At 37.1% G+C, this 15,929-nt stretch overlaps 1 long non-coding RNA gene across 2 annotated transcripts; it reads right to left on the bottom strand.

Annotated features, from left to right (window-relative positions):
• Positions 1 to 11,047: 11,047 nt before the first annotated feature.
• On the bottom strand, positions 11,048 to 14,852 carry LOC114928064 (uncharacterized). Of its 2 annotated transcripts, none has more exons than XR_003819006.2 (4): positions 14,558 to 14,852; positions 11,710 to 11,940; positions 11,284 to 11,421; positions 11,048 to 11,110 (listed from the first exon to the last, which is right to left on the bottom strand). It is a non-coding gene; the product is annotated as an uncharacterized LOC114928064 (long non-coding RNA). The 2 variants fall into 2 exon arrangements; XR_014925966.1 differs by lacking the exon at positions 14,558 to 14,852 and adding an exon at positions 12,258 to 12,699.
• Between the last annotated feature and the right edge of the window lie 1,077 nt (positions 14,853 to 15,929).

Genomic DNA, 15,929 nt, shown 5'->3' with positions numbered 1-15,929 from the left:
TTCTTTTCCCCAGAAGGACACAAAAATTTTTTAGTCTTTAAAAAACTATCTTAAAAATTAAGACTCTGAACAGGGTCAATAACAGAAAATTACATTTCCAAATACCCTAAAACCGAGTCGGACCAGGTTTTTGGTCGAATAAGGATTTATAAAAAAATAAACAATTTTTATATTTTAAAAAAAATATCTTATTTCTGACCGACCGCAGAACCCTTCTCCACCGATTTCTCAACGGATCTCAAGCTCGGACCCCGGTATGCCCCCCTAGAGGTTCCCCAAAAAAAAAGAGAGGCGCTTTCGAACTTTTCCCGAGGTAGCGCAAGAAAAAGACCAAATGGCATAAAGGATTTACCGAGGTAAATTTTCCCGGAGTAACAGCCCATAGTTTTGAGCGAGCGGATAGAGCCGGTCTGACGGATTTAAAAACTTTCACACTATATCGAATGTGAATCCGATAATAAATTTTTCTGGGAAAAAAGACGGGGAAATTCGATTCCGGGGGTTTACGAGCTGCAAGGATACATGAATTTTTTGAAACGCGCATTTTTCCCGAAAAAAATGTGTTGCTAAAGGTGGCCGATGGTTACCCAATGTGCCCGCGCAAATTTAAAAACGTGAGAAGCGAGAAAAGGGCTACAGAGAAAAACTTGCATGCCCAACAACAGGATCGCTGCGGGGGTTTCCGAATTAATGAAACCCGAAAATCACAAACGAACATGGCGTTTAATTTTATCAACGGAACATTATCCGTAGAGTGAACGTGACCGGGGGTGCATATGCAACGATAAAATCTTCAAAACGTACATGAATTTTCACGGGGTACCCCCAGGAATAAGATATCGGAAACGCGGCGCAGATATTACCCCCGGGTTTCTTGTCGGAGATACTGATTTAGTTTTACGCGTTATGCCCAGAGGGACGTTTTTGTTCGATTTCGAGGTGAAGAGAAAAAATTAGTTTTGCAGTACGCGGCGGGCCACCCTCGTGCAAGGGATGTCGTTTTGAAAAAAAGACACAAAGAACAAAAATCGGGCCCCAGCAACAACATCATTCGCTAAATCAAAATAAAACCGCGAAGAAGAGACTCACCCGTAAAGTGCGTTTTTACAATTTTTGGGTTTGCGGTGCGGCCATCTGAAAAAGACTGAGATTTAAACATCGGGGAAAAGACCCAGCTTTGACGATCGCATCGTAAAGATTGGCCAAATACAACCTTTTGCCAAAAAACTTGGATACAGCAGAGAAAAAATACCATACAAAAACGGTTTTTATATAGTTCCCTAGGGGTTTTTCCTCTAATGAGGGTGAACGCGGAAAACTCACCCAAATTGAGGCCAAATGTGATGGGGGAAATAATTGCGTCCATTCAGTTTGAAAAAAATCGCTACGAGCTCGAGGGTGGGAGATTGATCGCAACAGGTGTGGGAATAAAAAAAGTTGCGAAAAATAGGGAATGTCCCGATAGAAGCTGTTTATGCGAAAGCGGTGGGTAGCCGACTCTGTGAATGGTATTTTAATTTTTTTGCGTACCGTGCACATGTGGGGGTTTTTGCGAGGATTAAAAAAGCGTGGTTTTTAATGCGGTAAAATGAGGTTGACCTAATACGAGCGGAACGACAAAAATTTGCGGGAAAAAATTCGCACTGGAGCCGTGATAAATATCAAGACAATGGCGAAGCCACAGTGTTTTTGGCAGTTAAGAAGCTTCGTTTTGTGCGCGTTGGAAAGCGGAGTTCCCTCAGCAGGGTTTCCGTCGTGGGCATACAAATTTCCCCGCTATGCGGGGCGAAAGACCAAAAATTTCGGGGGCCCTTTAAGACCGCGATCAACGGAGAACCCGGATATGAAATTTTTTGCTCTGCAGACAGGGGTAAAAAAATTTTTGCCCGGGGATACGAGTCGATTACAAACTGAAAATTAAAAAAGGGGAAACTTATCTGAATGGGAAAATGTTGTCGACGATATGAATCTGGTTTTCTGAAAAACAGAGGGGCGATTTGTAGAAAAGTTGGGGTTTTCTGAAAAAAATTTTTAGGGAGGGAGTATTGGGCCCGGCTCACATCACACGGTTTTTTACAAAACGGTCCGTTTTTTTATATCGATTGTTTTTCGAAAAAAAACCGAACGGTCAAGAGCGAAAGGGTGGATGTGAGTTGGAATTTGGTGTAAGGGAATATACCAAAAAATCCCATGGTACGCCTATCAGCACGATCGCTGACCAGAAAAAACCCGTGACCAACGTTGTGCGCAAATCACCTAAAAATGTTTACAAAAATACGGTGTGAAAGAGGGGGAGGAGGTGGAGGAGGATACTAATCATGATGATGGGGAGATGTTGATTTTGGGAAAGTAATACCTCCGCTGATCACTCGAGAGGATCATGCCGCCCCAAACTTTTGTCGCCCTTGCAAGGATTATCCTAAACAAGCGTTTTAGGGAAAGGAAGCGGCGTAGAGAAGGGATATATTTAAAATTTTCTTGCATGCCCGTCCCGGGAGCGTGCTTTAAAGTGGGAAAAGGGCGCCAGGCCTCAGGGAAACTAGATCATCCAGCTTGCAATGGGGGATGGAAATTTTCCCATCGCAGGCTCAGCGCTGATCACGCCGCTAAAAATGGCAAAAGAAAAAAAAGAGGAGGAAGAAGAAGAGTCCTTTCGTGTATGTAAAAGGATCAAAAAGCGGGTGGTTGCTAAAAATAGGGGAGATGGTGAAGCGGTTTCATGATTGGATTTTGGATGCCATATATGAAGAGTGCCTGCATTAAAAAAAATTAGACCCCCAAAAAATTATCTACGATTTAAAAAACATGTAAAAAATTGCGCTTTAAAAAAAGATTTAAATTATTCAATTGGGGCGGCTAATCGCGGATCATCGTTTTTTGAATAAAATATATTAAAATATTCTTTTTATTTTTCCTAACCAAAATTTTCTAAGAAATTTTTTACCCCCACATTTTTTAAAAATTTCCACGAAAATCTATTTAAGAACCTTTTACCCCCACTTTTTTTAAAAATTCTCACGCAATGTTTTTAAAGAATTCTTTACCCCCCACTACTTTAATATTGTCTTTCCCTCCAGATATTTTAAAAACCCCCTCTCCTAATATTTAAATATTTTTTTTGTTTTTCCCCTCCAGAAATTTTTAAAGAATCCCCTTCTCCAATATTAAAAATGGCCCTTTACTGATTTTAATACCTTTAACAATCGTCTTTCGTCGCCCGTTTAATGACTTTTCACTTTTAACCCCCCGGTAAAAAGAACGAAGCAGCAGTTTACTACATCCCGAGACATGAAAAAAAAGTGCGGAAAAAAAGCGACGAGTAAGTAATTTTTTTTTGTATCTTTATTTTTTTAATTTTTTTTATATTTTTTTTTTATACATTTTTAAGGGCTTTTTTGGGTTTATAATTCTTTTTTCCAATTTTTTTATCTTTTTATAATTTTTTACGCTTTCGTGGAGCCTGTGGGGTTTCGCATATTGGAAGACGATGCATTGAGGGCAACGGAATTCAAACCCGAAATCGGCTCAGAGTGGATCCGCCAGACGTGGAGATCCCCAGGGGAGATATCGGGGGGAAAAAGTTTACTATCTTCGAAAGTGGAAAGGATCTACGAGAAAACCCCACGCTATTAAAATTTACCGAACAATGACCCCTTCCCCCAAAACAACGATGGTAAAATTGAAAAGTGTGGCGCTAACATGGTTTTTCAAAAAAGTAAAACGGCACCAAGAAAAGCTCGAATCAGGGATGGCGCATGATGATGGTCGAATCGACTTTACATCGTATGTTCGAGCTCGTTAGACGAAAAAAGTACGATCGATTGACGAGGCTCGTCGCAACGGGGATACAAATATACTCAATTTTCCAATATTGCACCACGTAACGAAGCGAGAGAATGTCGAAAGCGAACGCGCTAGCAAGCTTCAACGCACCAACTTGTCGATTGCGGGTGGTGGGTTAGTTTTTTAAAGTAAAAAATAATAATAGTATTAAAATAAGATAAATAAAATTTTATGTTTTATTTTGGTTTTCTTTATTTTCGCGCCACCCCTACATACTTGCGAGAATAAGATTTTGTCAAGGACAATTTCATCAGCGAGAAAAAAAAATCGATATTTTATTTTACGAGAAAGGGCCCCTCCCTGTGCGCAGAACGAAATTTTATTTACGGGCGGGACGCGACCGTCTCTTTAAAAGAGAAAAAAACGGGCCGCAGCGGAGAGAGAGACGGTGCAGAAAGATTCAAAAGTGAGAGGAGGGGAAATACGGCGAGAATTTTGGCGGCTCGGGCCCGGGCGAGAAGGAGCGGCGAGAGAGAGCGGCGGTGGGGGTGCGGCGAGAGAGATCCAAAACCCGGATTTGGGGGTCGGGCCGCGGCGAGAGGATCGGGTGCACGGGAGAGGGGGGGACGGTGGGCCCGCGGCGCGAAGAGGCGACGGCGAGAGAGAGCGGGGCTGGGCCGCGGCGGAGAGATGCGACGGTGAACGAGAGAGACCAAGCCTGGGTTTGCGAGAGGAGGGTTTCGGCGAGGGATATGAAGGGGAGATGCAGCGGCGAGAGAGGCGACGGGGGATGCGACGGGGTGAAGAGAGAGACCAACCTGGATTTGCGGGGGAAAGATGTTTCGGGGGGAATGAAAGGGGAGGAGGAAAAACATTTTTTTTTTTTTTTTAATAAAAATATATAATTTTTTTTCTTTTTTTACATTTGTTTTACATATTTTTTTTTTATAAGGAAAGAAAAAGGGAAACATTTTTTAAATTATAAAAATTTATTTTAAATTTTTTTTTTAAATTTAACGCCGGCATTAGCATTACCCCAGGGTACCCCTGGAGGTTTTCCCGGTCGGTTTTTCACCTCATATGTCCCCGAGTTGTGCAGGTGTTGGTGGTGTTTTTAAATGTGTTTCAGTAGAGATGAGGACCCCCCGGGTTTGCACCCGCGTAAAGACCCAAAACCCCACGGGGAAAAAAAAAAAAAAAAAAAGAAAAAATAAAAAAAAAAAAAAAAAAAAATAAAAAAAAAAAAAAAAAAAAAAAAAAAAAATTAAAAAAAAAAAAAAAAAAAAAAAAAAAAAAACGGGAGGGAGGGAGAGGAGAGAGGGAAAAGATGGGGCGGCGGTCAGGTGGGGGCGAGGGGGAGAGCCCGCGGGCCCCTGGGACTGAGAGAGAGGGGGGGCGCGTAACCATGCGTGATGGTCCGGCTGACATAGAAAAATAATAAAATTTTTCTATTTTATAGATTTTTTTTGGTATTTTTAAAAATTATACTTTCCCTTTAAGAGGCACAAGTTTGGCCAGGAAAAGTACGAACACTTTTTAAAACAATCGAGCAATAAAGAGCGGTACATCCTGTACCCCTTCAGTGTTGTGCGTTAGGGTAGTTTTGGAATCTTTCCCGTTTTTCATGAAAGGGAATGCGATTTTCAGACCCCCTGGTGGACGTATGTGTTTTAAGCATACCCCGTACTGCGAGGGGCAATGCTCGTAAAACTAAGTACGCGAGTGGGACGACCCCCCAAAAGCGTTTGCTTTGTACCCATCATCATGCAAATCTTCCTTTTTTTCTTTTTCTGTTTTCTTGCTCAACAATGGGTAGACTCACCTCCATTTCTTCTAATAAACTAAAATGATATTACCCCCCGTGACACAGGGTCGTACACCGCACATCATGTCATGTCGTGTCGGGAGGTTAAACTTCCATTCGTATCCGGGACGACGACCCCCCCATTTTCGCTCAGGGTGACCACCCCTTATTCTTATCGTCGGGCACTACTTCCCTGTCTTTTCATTTTGAAAAACAATTTATTTTCGAGTACTTTTGCGTGAAATGACCGTATGACCCGGGGGACACGGTCCTCTATATACCCGGTATCCCCTTTTTTATGCAAGAGCAATTACTTTCCCAAAGATGACCCGAGAAAAACCCAAAAAATAGCGGTGCCCCCAGTGTTTTTATCGACGTTTAAACCCTTCGCGAAGACTATTTCTCTCTTCTCAGAACCTGATTCAAATTTTTTACACTATTTTTTCACAGAAAAAAATAAAAGGCTGCCGACCCAAAAAATTGGCGTGTGATGATGATGATGATGATCGAGGTTCTTCCCATCGACTCCCCATTTTTTGGCGAATCATTTTCGGATGATTGGTTTTTATGACACGAGGTGAAGGGAGTCCCTTTGCCAAAATTTATAGTTGTCACGTGAAAAATCGACACAAATTTTTGTATCGAGTTTATAAATGCGACGTTTTGGGCGCTTTTGCTTCTGGGCTTAGATAAAAACACCCGCCACCTTACAATGTCTTATGCGTTTCCAGGAAAAATGGGTAACGTCTGTATGCGGTTTTTACACCAAGTTGCGATTTGTACATATGTACAATTGAAGTACTGCTTTAGTTAACAAAAAAGGGATTTTTTTTTTCATTGTGACAGCATACCTCGAGTGTCTATACCATTTCCCGCGTTTATAAAAACCCTTCAGGGCCTCGCGATTTTCGGTGGTCTCCTTTTTCAAGGCTATCACTTATTCGCACTTTTTTAAACCCCGTATTTTCGGAATTGTGCCCCTCCCCGATCATCGGTGCAGGACCGTCAATTTGGTCGCATCACGGCCGTTTTAGGTTCGAGGCAGCGACGATATTTGAAACCCCCGGTCCCTCTTAAGGCTCCGGCAGTTTTTTCCAAAAATGCCTAGAAATACCCCTTTTTCAGTAAAACAACTTTGGAATATATTGCAACTGTTCGGACTTAAAATGGAATGTCGGAAGCACTTTAAGATTAAAAATTGAAGAAGAGAGCGTGGCTCGCCCCGTGGTACATGGCCCCCCAGCTGATCGGCCTCATTATAATCCCCATATCCCTTTTTTCGGGGGGAGATGATTTTCAATGTTAATTTGGGAGAAAAATTTTTGGGGATTTTCGGGGAGAAAATTTTGATATGTGATAATTCTTAGAAAAAGGTAAATTTCACCCTGGGGGTCGACACGCCGGATGGATTAAATGTCGCAACCTACGGGTTTAACCCTTGATTGTCGGAAACTTTTTTTCTTAGTAATTTCCGAATTATCTTATCAAACTTAATATCCGATTGTCGCGCTCGATCCAAGATTGGATTCTAAAACGGGTCGGCAGCCCATTCGCTAGAATTTTTTATCTTATCAAATTTAGATAAGAAACGCAACCCCCATGAATTGTCGGTGCTCGGTATCCAAGCTGGATTTGGATTTTGCGGGCAGCCATTCGCAGACTTTTTTATCTATCTTCGGAGAAATTTATGAAAATTTTGATACCGCTCAGCTTATCTTGATACCATTACAAAACGCCGCTTATCTTTGCATACCTTACAAAGACGCCGCTTATCTGGATTCGAAAACTTAGCTTATCTTATCTATCTTCGGAGAACATTTATGAAAACTTTGATACCGTCAAATAACGCCTCTACTTATCTTCTCTTGTTTATGAACATATCAAGTTAACAGATTCCCCTTATCTTATCTTTTTTATATATATCAGGTAACATTGATCCCCTTATCAGGTTATCTATATGTTTATTAACAAAAATAAGCTTATTTATCTACTGATAAGAACAGCCCTCCCCCGCGTGACTTCACCTCACCCCCCTCGCCCCCGATTCCCCCCGCCCCTCAACCCCCCCCATTGCCCACGGGTTAGAACCGCCCTAGTAGACACTACCTTTATACTCTCAAATGAATGCTTTCACAACTAATAACATCAGAATTAATTACGGATATTTTGGTCAACAATTGCTTCCCGAAACCTTTCATTGAACTACATTTGAGAAGAGATGAAAACTAAAACAAAAACACCGTAGATATATTTGATGGTTAATGACAATATAGATTAAAGTTTAATATCATCATTGTGACCGATACCTTATCTAAAAAAACCTTGAGAGCGAAATCTGAGTATTACGTTAAAAAAAATGTGGCCTCGACATTGTTTCACTATCCCGGCGCTAAAAATTAAATAGATTAATCACGAGAGGTAAAGATGATCAATCATATGAAAGAACTGACGTGTATCTGATAAAATGTAACGATTGTCAAAATGTGAACATATACAGGGCAAAACAAAAAGACACTTAGCTACAAGCGCGTAAACGAACATGTAGAAATAATTAACAACATCGTAGCAATTTTAACGTAATTAGCAAATATCGAAAAAAATATGACCGATTTTAAGTGGATGGAACCTAGATTTTGCATTGCGAAAAACATAGAAAGAAGAATTAGCGGAGATTGTTTTTATTAAATATATAAGAATACACATTAATTTGCAAAAGGGAACACAGAAATCTAAATCCGATCAGATAAGTTAATCAGCAGTATATGATTGTCTATTTATTTAATTTATTTATTTCGTTGTATTGTGCAAACTTTGATATTATTGTTTTTTAACGTTGACTTAAATTGATTTAGTTTTCCCGGTTATTAACATTAGTAATTTTAAAACTTCTGCGAATTCACATCTGAAAGGTACATGCATTTTTTTTATATTATTTTTTAAATTTTCTTGTTAACATTTTTGGTAAATTATTGTTCATATCTTATCATTGTATATTTTTAATTGTGCAGTGTACCTTGAAAAGGACCCGTACCTAAGGGTCGAAACGAATTGTTCTAATTGACTTGTATTGCCAGTTTTGGGTCAAAATTGTCAATAAATTTGTATATATTAATATATATTGCAATTTTAATTTCCACTGGTACAGTTGTTTTCTACTTTCACTTGGCACAATTTTTTTTATATTTATTACTTTTGTAGTAAATTCTACATGGGTTAAATATTTTGTTTTCCTGTTTTTAAAATATTAAGCAATATTATGTTAATATATTGTTATTAAAAAAGGCACTTAATATTATTTTTGTTAAAAAAATTGGAAAAAAACAAAAAACTTTAAAAATAATTTAATAAATAAAATTATCAATCAACTTACAGAGAATTACAGACGTTCCAGCTAAATTTTTGAAAACTTCCTTTCATTCTTTTCTTGCCCCTTTCCCTAGTAAAGACTAAACCTACTTTGTTAGGTGAAAATGAGATACATAATTCTTTGAGAACGATTTCAAGATCGTTACATCCTTCATGCGACTTAATTTTGAGACTAAAACAATAAGATCATTATATTTATTATATTTTAAATAATAATATAATAGAAAAAGATAAATACAAACTATTAATATTAAATATCATATACTTTTTACGATCTTTTTAAAATCTTGAAATTATATATATAAAATATATATATATATATATATATGTAAATAGATCTGTAGTCTTTATAAAATATTTAAATATGTGCGACCCGTTTTGTCCGTCACAAGAGCCGCGCCAAGCACCGAGTCCGACCGTCCGCCCGCGCCAATATAAACGGCCCCTGTCGGGCCACCACACATCGAACACTTGGGATTTGCCTTTACGCCCACCCCTACCGGACGCCCCACCCCAAGCTAGTTGGAGGGGGCTGACCGACGGGTATATAAAGCGGCGCGCAGCGAGACTTCTAGACCGAGTCCCGTCCTGGCTCTTTAGCGTACTCAAGGTACCACTCCTCACCTCCTAACCATCCCGGTCGACGAGCGTTCTCTCGGTAAAGCCGAGCTCCTCGGTTCACCGGATCCGCTCCGAACGCACCACGGTCGACGAGCGTTCTCGGTCGTGCAGGCCGAGCATTCTCTCTCCGGATCTCCCGAACATCCCCACACCCCGGCCGACGAGCGTCTCGTCGGGCAGGCCGAGCGTCCTCGGTCACCGGATCCATCTCCGAACATCACCCCGCCGACGAGCGTTCTCGTCGGTAGGCCGGCTCCTCGGTCACCGGACCTCTCCGAACAGCACCCCGGTCGACGAGCGTTCTCGTCGGGCATTCCGAGCAGTCTCGGTTCCGATCCTCTCCGAACATCACCCCCCGGTCGACGAGCGTTCTCGTCTGGCAGGCCGATCGTCTCGGTCCCACCGGATCCGCCTCCGAACATCACCCCGGCCGACGAGCGTTCTCGTCGTAAGGCCGAAGTTTCCGTCGGTCGCCCGGATCTCCGGAGCCCGACATCTTGGCGGGAGCTCGCCCCTTTCTCATGGCGCCCGATCCAATGGCGGTTTACGGAGCTCGTCCCTTTTCAGGGCGCTCGTATCCACGCCGCGTTGGGGTACAAATTTCGCGTACGCCGCGTTATCATTTGTAAACCTTAGTTTAAGTCTTGTCCGCGTCCGTATGATTTGGTCGCGTCGCGTTATTATTGTAAAAACCTTTAGTTATAAGTCGTTCCCGCGTCCGTATGATTTGGCGCGTTTCGTCCGTCGCGTTATCATATTTGTAAACCCTATTTATAAGTCGTGTCCGCGTCCGTGATGATTTGTCCGTTTCGTCGTCGCGTTATTATTTGTCACCGTAGTTCTAAGTCGTGGCCGGTCCTAGGATTTGGTCGCGTTTGTCCGTTGGCATTACGTGTGTATTCCCTCGTTATAATCGTGTCCGCGTCCGTATAAGTTGGTCGCGGTCCCGCACTTCCTGCGATTCCTCCTCTGTAGCTCTGTAGACTAGATATAAGCCCACTCTTGCAGGGTGCGGGCTTCAATAAACTCTGTTTTTACCAGAACTATGGCGGTTTTTATTGCGAACCTGAGTCCATCACCCCCCCCCTCTCCCGAATCTGGCACCGACGAGCCGAATCCGTGGCGTCGTGAAAGGAGCCCCGTTACAAACTAATAATATATAAGATACAATTATACACACATATAATCAAGTTAAAATATTCTTTTTACTAAATTGAGTATAAATTATCTTATTAAAATATATATATACATATAATTTGTCATACTATTTATACTTTATTTACAATAGTAGAAAGAATATTTTAATTTCTCTTACCAAAATTGTTTTAGTATTTTCAGATGTCATTAACCAGTTCTCCAATTCAGCCAAAGAATTATCATTTACAGGAAATGATTGCATAATTTCGGGAATTTCATTACATACAACATTTTGTACTAGATCTGCTTTATTTTTAGTAGAAACATTAATACCTTCAAAAATATCATCCATTTTCAAACTGAGAATGTGTAATTCTCTACAAATCCGTTTTCCAAATTCTAAAATGTAAATAATTAATTATAAATTATTGTTTAGTAATATTTTTTTTAAATATTTTATTTACATATATATACCATTTTTTTAAATTTTTAAATTGTATTTATTTTATTACAATATATACGTATATCTTATGTAATAAATTATAATATATTATACGAACTATCTTTCTTACCAGAATTTAATTCCAAAGCCGGGTTTTTATGATATGACTCAACAATATTAGAAATAGAAGTACTAGTACCAGAATTAGAAATAGTATCAACAGTAACTTTGAACTTATGAGTGTTATTTTCTATTTGATTTTTCTTTCCTAGAAAAAATATAAATTAAATATATATCTTTTTACATATAATTATATTCTCTTTTCTACATTAATAGCTATTACAAATTTTAAGTAAGTACTGGTTTAAAGCTATATCAAGAAAAAGTGCAATTAAAATCTTAAATTTTTCTTATTTGTTTTTTATATGTTTTCTTATATTTCTGTATTTTTTAATATTAATTATTTTTATTATAAATATTTTTACAAAATATAATCTTAATGAATTTTTTATTACATAATTATAATATCTTATACCAACATCATATTTTTACTTACTATTGTTTGAGTCAATTTGTTCGTTAAAATTTGGAACGTCAGGATATAGTGCATCATCATCTGATGATGATCTATCTATTTCAGAGAAGGACGATTCACTTTCAGATTTGTTATTGCGTTTTTTAGTTTTTGTATTACGTTTTCTTTTCTCTTTCAACTCTTCATTATTAGAAGTAAGAATGTTTGTACTTTTGGTTTTGTTTGCCTTTTAATGCGTTTTTTTATAAGTGTCTGCAAAATAATAATTATTTAAATTAGTATTAATTAAAATTAAAGTAACAACTAAGTATATAAATATATAAGTCGATTAAAATTTGATTAAAAAATGAAAAATAAATACGTAGTTGTATTTTTAATTAAAAAGTAAATTATCTTAATAAATAATATATATATGACTATTACTTATGTAATATAATTGCTATACATATATAAATATATACAAAAGATTTATAAAATATATATTTGTTACACAAATACACAATATAGTGTGTGTGTGTGTGTGTGTGTGTGTGTGTGTGTCTGTGTCTGACAATTTATATATACTTTACCATAAGTGCCCAAACTACTCGCTTATATTATTAATCGCTTATTGTACGAGAAAATGTGATCTCGTATGCGTGATGCGAGTATTTTGATGTCCGTAATTCTCTTAATTGTATTGTCTCGCCAAACTGTGATGTGACGGGGAAATCCACGTAACATATGCAATCAAATTTAATTCTCAAGATCGAGATTTATTGTTGCGGTGCCGAGTAGATCGATGTACAATGTTCGTTCGTTCGCTCGCCGGTTGTTGTGAAGGTCTTACTTGTTATTCGCGCGACTGTTGTAACAGAAGTATATCACGGACACATCGATGGAAACCGTCGAGGCTCATTTCCCCACTCGTCCGTGTTTTCGGAATACGCCGAATTTCACCGAGATGATACGAGAACGAAAACAGTGATATCACCGCGATCGGTGTCCGGCGTGAATCATATAGGTCGTATATCGAACACTTATATTATATAAGATATTATTAAAGTTATGTTGAGCAATATTACTTTCCTCAAGCACGCGATGTACATATAACTTGCTGTAAAGGCTGAGCTGATTTACGAACTTTCTTCTTTAATTGTTGCATATAATTTTCAAAAGGAAAAGCGCTAAAATTGTCAAGTGAACCATATAATTTTACACAGTCGCTTAAATGCAAAAAGTTATGTATGTTGTGTGATACAAAATCCGGACCGTAAATTTGAATAGACTGACAGACAAAGTGTTTCATCAAACTGTGAGCATATATTACATAATCTTCATTTCTCGAATAACATTGACTTATCATTATAGAACTAGCAAGACTTAATGTTATGAAATTATTATAAATTTTAGATGATAAAACCTTTTTCAAAACTATAGGACCAGAATAGAGCAAAAAAAATCTATATTCCGTGGCTTTATATCTCTTACATTCAATTATAGAACGTGTTTTTCTAAAAAAAACTCATAAGGAACGTATTGCTTTAATTTTAGAAGATTTTCTGAAATTTTATTTACATCGCGAGCTCGTAATTTATGGGGTGGTTTACCATAAATCCAGTCATACCGTTTATGACAAAGGAGCCTTTTCATACCACCTAATAAAAGATTATGCATGTAATCTATTGGTACATTATCTATCATGTTAAAGTTAGGTATATCTAATAGTATACTTTTGCCAATATGATGTTCCGGTTGAGCAGTAGTTCTAAATGTATGATCAGTTCTTTTGCAAAAACGTTCTGTCTCCGTAATACATGATTAAACATTTCACCCTCTTCTTCACATTTGTGCATGAAAAATGGCCTGTATGACCTTTAATAAATAAAGCAAATGATTTAGCTGGAGAATCACAAATTAACATTAAAATTCTGAATTTGTATCAAAAAGAATTTATTAATATGCCATTAGTTGTTAGATGAATACATTCATTTACAAAATCTTTAAAAAAATTATTAGCAGATTTTGGTTTTTTCCGAACCATGATATAAAGCAACTAAAAATATGTGGTTTATAAGAACTTTTATTGATTTGATTGAGCATAAAATAGGCCAAAACGAACTATTCGAACTTTTGCTTAACGGTAAACCATCAGTATTGACAGCTAATAAAAACTCTTCATCTCGTTCTAAGTTGATTTTATGATTTATACAAAATAAATTTATCGTTTTTTTCTATACCAAAATAAAAATATGTCCCGGAACCTAAAGGTGTTACAATTATTTTACTAGGTGTTTTTAGTACTATTCTTGCATCTTTTGGAATATTGCTACATCCCGGTATTTCTCGTATTATAGGAAGTAAATTTCCTAACGCCGATATTGTTATATTATCTTTTACAGCCCATACAGCTAATTTTGAGGTTAACGATATATTATTTTCATTATTATTGCACTCAATATTATTCGGTAATTCTTCGACATCATTATTAAATAACTCATTATTTGGAACATTGACATTTATATCATTATTACAACATGAATTTATAGGCAATATTAAACTATCTACTAACTCATTGTTGTATGGAATATTGACATTTACATTATTATTACAGCATGAATTTGTAGGCAATATTAAACTATCAGTAGCAATATTATTATCAATTACAATTTCTGTGATGTTATTGATATGTGTATTAAAAAATACAGAATTATTATTAATGAGTTCTAAAGACCGATTAAGTTTATTTTTAAGATTTCTATTAAATTTAATTTTATCTTTAAACCTTAACTTATCCATAGTCAAAGCTAGAGGTTAGACTAACACTGAACACAATAAAAAAGAGTGAAAGTTATAAATATGTGTATTTTATTAATATGATTGTACTTACTTTAAAAAAGTTTCGTCTAATACTTGAAAAAACTATGCACACAATTATGCAATATGGAGAAGTCAGCTCAGAGGAGATATCAGCTTTTCTCTCAGCTCTTCAGAGGAGATATCTCTTCAAAAAGATACACCAGCTCACAAAACTTTAGGCGCGAAAGAATATCAGTATTACAATCACACAGCAACAGTACTTCTTGAAACAATTGCTCGTGCTCGCTGCCGGAAATGTGGTAACGTGCACAGGCCTGATCGCGTACATGTGCTGCGCAGAGCGGTTCAAACAATCGCGTGTCGCGATATGCGAGAAAGACTCTCTGTCTGCCAAAACGCACACACATGACTAGACATGTTGAACACGTGATCAACAGACACGTATCAATTCGTATATATCTCTGGTACTAATAGGGCTCAACGCAACAGAAAAATTATTAGAAATAAAAATAATTATTAAACAAGAAAGAAAGTAAAAGACTTTCTTTTCTCTCTTACTAATTTATAATATGTATTTTTACCCTTTATATTTTTTTATTTTGTGCGTAAGGCCTAACACAATACAAAAATATTATATATATATGTATATATATATATATATATATATATTCAGCATTGCCGACAGCACCAGGTTGATAATCCCTGAACAGGGCCCAGGACTTATAATTTTGCAATTTTTTTGAATAAAATAATTTATTCATGAAACTAATAAAATTATAACAAGAATATGTAATAAGAATATTTTTAAATTGATCTGTGTATTGGTTTAATTTATCGTCATCGAAGAGGAAAGAAGGAAAATCTCCGATTACGTTTATTTGTCAATCATAATTAAAAATATTCGAAAAATCATATGCTTTTGTTTTGTAATTGTCAATCTAATCTTTGATTGACTTCGCACGATAAGAAAATTAGTTATATTTTACAATTTTACATTATAAATGTTGATAAAAATTCAAGTTGTGAACTTTGACTTCGGAATCGAGCAAATTCAATCGAAGATAGTATCGACAATTTATCATTTGATCGAATATCTGATTGATAAGAAATAAACATAATCGGAGATTTTCTTTTTCTTCCCCTTTGATGACGCGATAAATTGAACCAATATATTGATCAATTTAAAAAAATTATTCTTATTAGTTTGATGAATAATTATTTTATTCATAAAATAGATTGCAAAAATAAAATCTTGGGCTTTTTTGTACGTGGATATCATTCTAATGCTACGGGCAGTGTAGGCACATTTGAAAATCTATATTTATAATTGTGCAAAAAATTATATATACAGGGTGTTCGGCAACAGGTGGGCCAAAATGTAAGGAGTGGTTCTACATGATAAAATAAGACGAAAATCAAGAATGACAAAATTGCGTCCGAGA

This window comes from Nylanderia fulva, unplaced genomic scaffold, assembly GCF_048542155.1.
Source record: "Nylanderia fulva isolate GAGA-0341 unplaced genomic scaffold, ASM4854215v1 Scaffold632, whole genome shotgun sequence".
Classification (NCBI taxonomy): Eukaryota; Metazoa; Arthropoda; class Insecta; order Hymenoptera; family Formicidae; genus Nylanderia; species Nylanderia fulva.
The sequence above is the reverse complement of the archived record's forward strand: the minus strand, read 5'-3'. Positions and strand labels throughout refer to the sequence as shown.